The sequence below is a fragment of the Balearica regulorum genome, chromosome 5 (assembly GCF_011004875.1).
Source record: "Balearica regulorum gibbericeps isolate bBalReg1 chromosome 5, bBalReg1.pri, whole genome shotgun sequence".
Classification (NCBI taxonomy): domain Eukaryota; kingdom Metazoa; phylum Chordata; class Aves; order Gruiformes; family Gruidae; genus Balearica; species Balearica regulorum.
This window is the reverse complement of record NC_046188.1, coordinates 63,289,668-63,296,150: the sequence shown is the minus strand read 5'-3', so window position 1 is coordinate 63,296,150 and position 6,483 is coordinate 63,289,668. Positions and strand designations below refer to the sequence as shown.

Below are 6,483 nucleotides of genomic sequence, written 5' to 3'. Positions count from 1 at the left end.
AACAGTAGCACCTAGCATGTGAAACTGATAGGACAGAAGAGCTACAAATAGTTCAACGCTGATGCCAGCTTGGTCTTGTTGGTTTTTGTTTATGACATGTTATTTCCAAAAGGCACAAGCAAAATGCCTTGTTCACAAACATGGGCAGCACGGTCTCATCAGAGGCTTTGATTCGCGAAAGCCAAGTTTACAGAAGCTAATCTCCAAGCAGCAAAAATGAGTTTCCTGTTACGATGCGTCCATTGGGCACCGAATTAGTGTATTAACCATAAAGACAGTCTAGGAAGATTAGTCTCATTAGATGAAAGCTAGCTTTTGTGGCTAGTGACTGAAGAAATACCACGATAGTATGTATATATATCTGCCTTTAAAGTATTTTGTATATCTTTCCCTGGTATGCTAAAATTTATGGATCACAGATGCTAATATGACAGTTCCAGATTACTTACAAATAATGATCTAAACGGTTTTCCATAGTCTCACTTTTTTCTTCTGTTTCTTCCTGCATCTCCTTATTTAATTTTTTCTTCAAAAGTATTACAACATCTGTCCATGGAAAGTCTGGCTCCAGCTGTACTTGCCTTGTATTTCTATAAGTAGCTGTGAATACAAACATACATACAGTTGTCCCTAGATACTATTTTGTTACCACTGTAAAGGGTTCGCTTTGCTAGAGTATTGACAAAAATAAACTTGTATTATCATGTGCAAATCGGTATGAATCTTACTTTTTGAAGGAAGCGTGATAATTTGGAACGTTGATCCCAACTTTACATTCTCCAGAATGCTTTCTGAACTTTTAAGATGTAGTTATGATTGTACCATTTTTCCTCTGTCTATATCCTAAGCCCCAGACCTGAAGATTAATCCTGAGACACAGGTACTAGCAAAATTACAGGATTATGATAGTTGTTCATCATAAGTGAGATCTGAATCTATTTTACCTATGCTGTATTTTCATTCTACTTTTCTGCTGTGCCTGTACTCTGTCGGTATCCTCACCTTTTCTCTTACTGATGATATGAGAGTTACACTTTTATACCACTTGCTGTGCATAGATTTCCACCATCATCTTGAAGATGGTTTTTGTTAAGTTGCAGGAGAACATCTGTGAAATAAATGCTCGTTTTACAGCCAGGGTAAATAAGAAACAGACCTGTAAAGTAAGATAGCGTATTTGTACTGTAGCTGAGTGGAAGTCAGTCTTCTGACTTTCTGCTTTAATCAGCTTATGTATGGGGGTTTTTTTCAGAATATATGAGAACGTTGGTGTTTCATAAGCATTAAAAATGCCTTTTAGTAATTCTTTTTCTTGCTTAGATGTTATGAAACAAAGACCTTCCTTATTCCTAAGCTGAATTTTAACATTTTCTTCCGAAGACTTATTTTTGTATGGTGAAGATTTGGGGGAAAAGGTAAAATTTATTTTCCTTCAGCTCATCAATGAAGCTGCATCATTTATTTGCAGTTTTGGCACCCCTGAATGTAACCATTTATTGTCTTAGAAGTGGCACACAAAGAATACTACTATCTACTTGTTATTTTAACACAGATACTGCTTATGACTTAACCCTTCAGTTCCCAACATCTTGCAAGGTTTTAGCCTGATAACTAGTCAGCACTTTCCCATAAAACAGGAACTGACCCAGATCCAGAGGATGATGTAGACGCCTGAGTGAGATTCAGGGACATACGTTCAAAACTTGATCTTGAAAACCACCATGCAAGTGAAGCCTAGAAAAGCCAAAAGACAACAAATATGTCCTATTTCTTATGTTACCACTCAAGATCATTGCTGCGGGAATGCAAACAGAGCATTGTACCTGCCAGAAGATTTCTGGTAAGACACGGTGTGGCAACAACTTTTCTGCCCATTCTCAAACACTTGCTTCTACCTGCTTAATGCTGCTGGGGTCACCAAGTAAATCGTTTGAAGAATACGATCCAAGCTAAAATATGTAAATACAAAACAAACAAAAAACTACACACACGTGCAAAAAAACCCCAACAAAATCCCCCATGATAGGATAATTTCACTGTTCTAGTTTGAGAACTGTCCTACAAACAGTTGGACCATTAAAAAATGGTCACAAGTGGCTGATTTCACAGAGCAATGGGGGGACCTTTTCGTCTATATCCTCATACCTTGATTCTGCACATATCCTGTGAAATTCTTTTCCCTTGACATGTAGGTGGGTCCACTGACTGAAACAAATGTTACAGCAACACAAGAGATAAGGAAAACTATTTTAAGTAACGTATTAAAAAAAAAAAAGAAAATTTAGCAGCTTAACAAAAAACCCAACAAAGTCAAATGACTCCAGAATCTGTTGAAGTCAGAGGTGCAGAAGCTAGAACAATTCATTAATGCTCCATGCAAGAAGATCTGAATTATTTTAAAAGCACTGTATTTGCATTTTAGATATAGCAGAATGAACTAATTATGAAATGTATGCGTCAAAGATTTCAATTTCAGGCTTGACTTTACTTTGGAGATTAATTTTTTACTTTATCATTTTTGCAGGCAGTTCAGTGGACAGCCTTATTTGAATGTTACTCATTGTTCAGTGATGTATGAAGTGTATTTAATCAATGTGAAGAAAGTAATATTAAACTATTATCAGAAGCATCAAATGTTCCAAAAAATCTCAAAAGAAGGTCAAAAGGTAACATCTCTGCTAACAATATGAGAAACTATGTATTTAACTTATTCTTTACATCCAAGTTTTTCATGGCATATACATTATCCTTTTCCACATAAAATTACAATGTAAAGTGGGGGGCTGGGGGGGGCATCTCCTTGATTAAAAATATCATATATATATATATAGTGGATCAAAGTTTTCAACATTTTGCTAAGAGATATATAAATAATTATTTTAGAGTTGATGAACATTTAAATGGCTGTCTGCAAAAACCTTTAACAGGACAGTCCTCATGGTCATCATTAAATCATTTGCCAGTGTGTTAGTTATTACAGAATAAGGTAGTTGCCCACAAGGACAGCTACTTCAATAATTCACATGTTTCTGCAAGTATTGCAAACTCATCTTTATTAAGATCCAAAGCTGATCTTAATAAAACCATCACATGAGCCTCTATTTTAGCCTTTCTAGTCTTTTCATGGCCAAAACCACAATGACAAACATGTTGTCTTAGTTTTGACCAAGACAGCTAGACATGAGAAACTATTTGCCCAAAAGCTATGAAGGAATAAAAAAACATTAATTTTCAAACCAGCAGTTCAATAATAAAATCCTCTCCCAAGTCCTATATATGACTTGCACTTTCTATGTCAAGGAGGGCATCGACTCTAGCTCAGAAGTCCAGAAGTCACCTCTGAAATGAACAGAAGGGACCTGAAGGAAGAGACTACACGCATGCAAGCCATTGACAAGGTCAGATGTGCTCAAAGGGTAATTTTCAATGTCTGGTTGAACTAAAAAATGAATTCATTACATAAAAGTGTGGTGACTTTTGCACTGTGGCTTTTGGAGTAAGTTTCTGGTTAAATTATGGATAACTGATTTTTTTTCTAGTTGAAGATGTACTCAAGTTAACTGTGTCCAAAGAAATTAATTTTATACCACTATTAAAATGAATTACCATTGCCTTATTGTCCTTTTAACACATATGTGCTATCTCATCCAATAACAGCTGACGGCTTTGCTTTTGTCTCTATCTCCATTACATCAAACTTGCAGTTTCACAGGCATAAAGCAAGAAGACTTCTTGACTGGGGACTTCCATAGTGAATGGGCTCTTAAGAATGAGCAGTGCTTCATGCAGCTAATAAAACTGCTTTCAGTAAAAGAGCAAAACATTACTTGAATTTGATACATTTGCTTCAACAAACTTTCTCAATTTCTGCTTTGACTTATTAGTGTGTTGCAGAGAACACCGTGTATATGCAAAGTTAACCCCACACAAGTATACTGCAAATGTTTATACAGAGCAATGACATCCGATATACAAGAACACACAGGCTGAAAAAGAAAAATATTTCTGGCTTCGCAACCTTGGAAGTAATGAACATGCAAAACCATCTGAAGTTTCAAAATAAGTATTCCGCAAGATCTATTACATCATATATACATGACCTTCCTTCTGCAAACACCGCAATTGCCTTTTAAACATCCCTACCATGAAGAGTTCCCTTGGCTTGCAGAAATCAAGCATCACTAAGACTCTGCAGGATTAGGGTTATACTGTCTTGCAGAATACTTTGCCTTCTAATTTTATGATGAGAGGTGACCATACAACATCCCTGGTAGAAAGTACTATTAAGAAATGAATTTGGTGATTTTAAAGTTTTTGATGTGACTGGCATTTTCCTCCTTCTTCAGTGAGTGTTGAGCATACATAAATTATTACTGTCTCCATCCCTTCCCCTCATGTAATTTTTTTTACCTCTGTTTGAACAGATGTATTGGGATGTCAAGGCCACTAAAACTACACAGCCTCACAGATAACAGTCACCTACTCAAGCAGACAACTTTTGATTCAATTCCTGATTAATTATTTTATCGCACGAAGTTAATCTATCAAGTCTGGATTTAATATAGTTGTAAAAATTTCATCATTTGGAGTCCAGTTTTGTCACCCTAAAACACTCCAAGTTGCACCTACTGATCGTTAATTGCAAAAAGTATGGCAGCATGACTAAGAATGGAGCTGTATTCTTCAATCAATAGAGCCACTGTTGCTGTAATTTAAGATTACTAAGTATATTAAAAAACACATAAAGTTGTTAAATGCAAATAAATATTACAAGTATGAAGGATATCAGTGGGCTAAGTTCATCCTGTGTTAATAAAGTACCTCTTATTGGTGACTTTATCTGATTTACAGGTAAACATTGATGAAAAACAATGAAAAAAGTTTCTCTAAAAAGCTGCACACTCAGTATCATGCTGTTAGGGAAATAACCGTCTCTGAAAACTTGGCGTTTCAGCATTAAAGGTCAGTAAAGCAAATCTCAAAGCTTCATTGCATTCCTTGTGATTTATCAAAACCACAGACTATTTTCATTTATTCTTTTTCAAACAGCAGCCTTCACATGATATGTCTGCACAGCAGGTTAAACCTACTCCACTTCGTAGATTTAGCATAAACTAAACAAACTACCACAGATGCTGTTTCTTCTTGTGCTGCAATTACTGCGTTAAATTCTCCAGTTGGAAGGATGAGCAACATGTAAGTTACCTTGTTCCACAAGGGATTCTCCGCTTTGGAATGTATCCACTGACCAGGTTTCGTTGTCCCTTCATGCTTCTCCCCTCACAGCCATCTAAAAACATAGTTAAATCTTAGAAAATTACAACGGAAGGTTTTTTTATTAAGTAGCTAAAATTTCTTCCATTTTTTCATCAGATGTATTGCGAAACGACAGGGGGGTGAATTGAAAGTCTGGATTCCGAAGCCTGAAGTCTGCGTTATGTGCTGAAGGAGATGTTCACATACGGCTTCCACAGATAGTTCGAAAACCACCTGAACTGTAACAACACCCGGATTCTGCGGCTGATCACATGCACCTGAACTTACTTGCAAGAACACACATCGCATTTTGATCTAGGTCTAGCATTGGAGCTTTGATTTTTGAACTTCACTTTAAATAGCTTCTTGACATTACAGACCACTGAGATGTGAAAATATATGATGTATTAAAATAAACATTAATGTGTTAAAAATAGCAAATGTTAAAGTAAATGTTAAATAATAGGTATGAAATTATATAGTAAAGAAAATGATCAGCTCGTATGTATTATCAGCTTGAAGTACCACTAACAACAATTTAACAATATCATTATATACTTTAACTACAGAACCTATTTAAAAGAGCAGCCCCTCATTCTTAGATACGCAAATCTAGAACCGATTTAGAAATTTCATGAAAGCATATGCAATTTCATGTAGGCGCTGAAATTTATATTTGATTTTTAACTTAAATGACTTAATAGAATGTTCTGCCAGAGTTGTCTCATAATGTCAGCTATCCTGACCACTTACAGACAGATTCAGCACATTAAACTTTCACTTCAGATTCTTTACTGTATAGATCTCAGGTTCATAAAAGTTCATTGACTGTTAGATGTACCTCGGTTACTCATCCTGGATCACCTTGAAATCCCTGGAATCAAAGCTGAAGTTGAGGCATATTTTTCTTTGAGATATGTTCTTTATTAATAGGTTTCCTTATCTTCCATAAGTTTCTGTGGAATTCTGCAGGCTTTAATAGTCTTGCTCTTCTTTGCTGAAATATAATTTAGATGCATAAGAGTTTCAATTAAATCCTCAGAAATTATAAGATCTCTAAATCAAAATGTAATTTATCTGTGACACCAGACATTCACACTTTTTAAAGAAAGTATTAGAAAGATGTAGAGGAATAAACAGAACGATAGTCAAATTATCATGTTAATTTAACATCATCTTATGTTTAAAATAAAAGACAATCTGTAATAAAGGATCTTAAGGAAATAT

The 6,483-nt window shown here is 35.4% G+C and overlaps 1 long non-coding RNA gene across 1 annotated transcript; it reads right to left on the bottom strand.

Annotated features, from left to right (window-relative positions):
- Positions 1-489: 489 nt before the first annotated feature.
- Positions 490-6,235, bottom strand: LOC142601937 (uncharacterized). The gene is made up of 3 exons (XR_012835512.1): positions 6,098-6,235; positions 5,206-5,290; positions 490-600 (listed from the first exon to the last, which is right to left on the bottom strand). It is a non-coding gene; the product is annotated as an uncharacterized LOC142601937 (long non-coding RNA).
- Between the last annotated feature and the right edge of the window lie 248 nt (positions 6,236-6,483).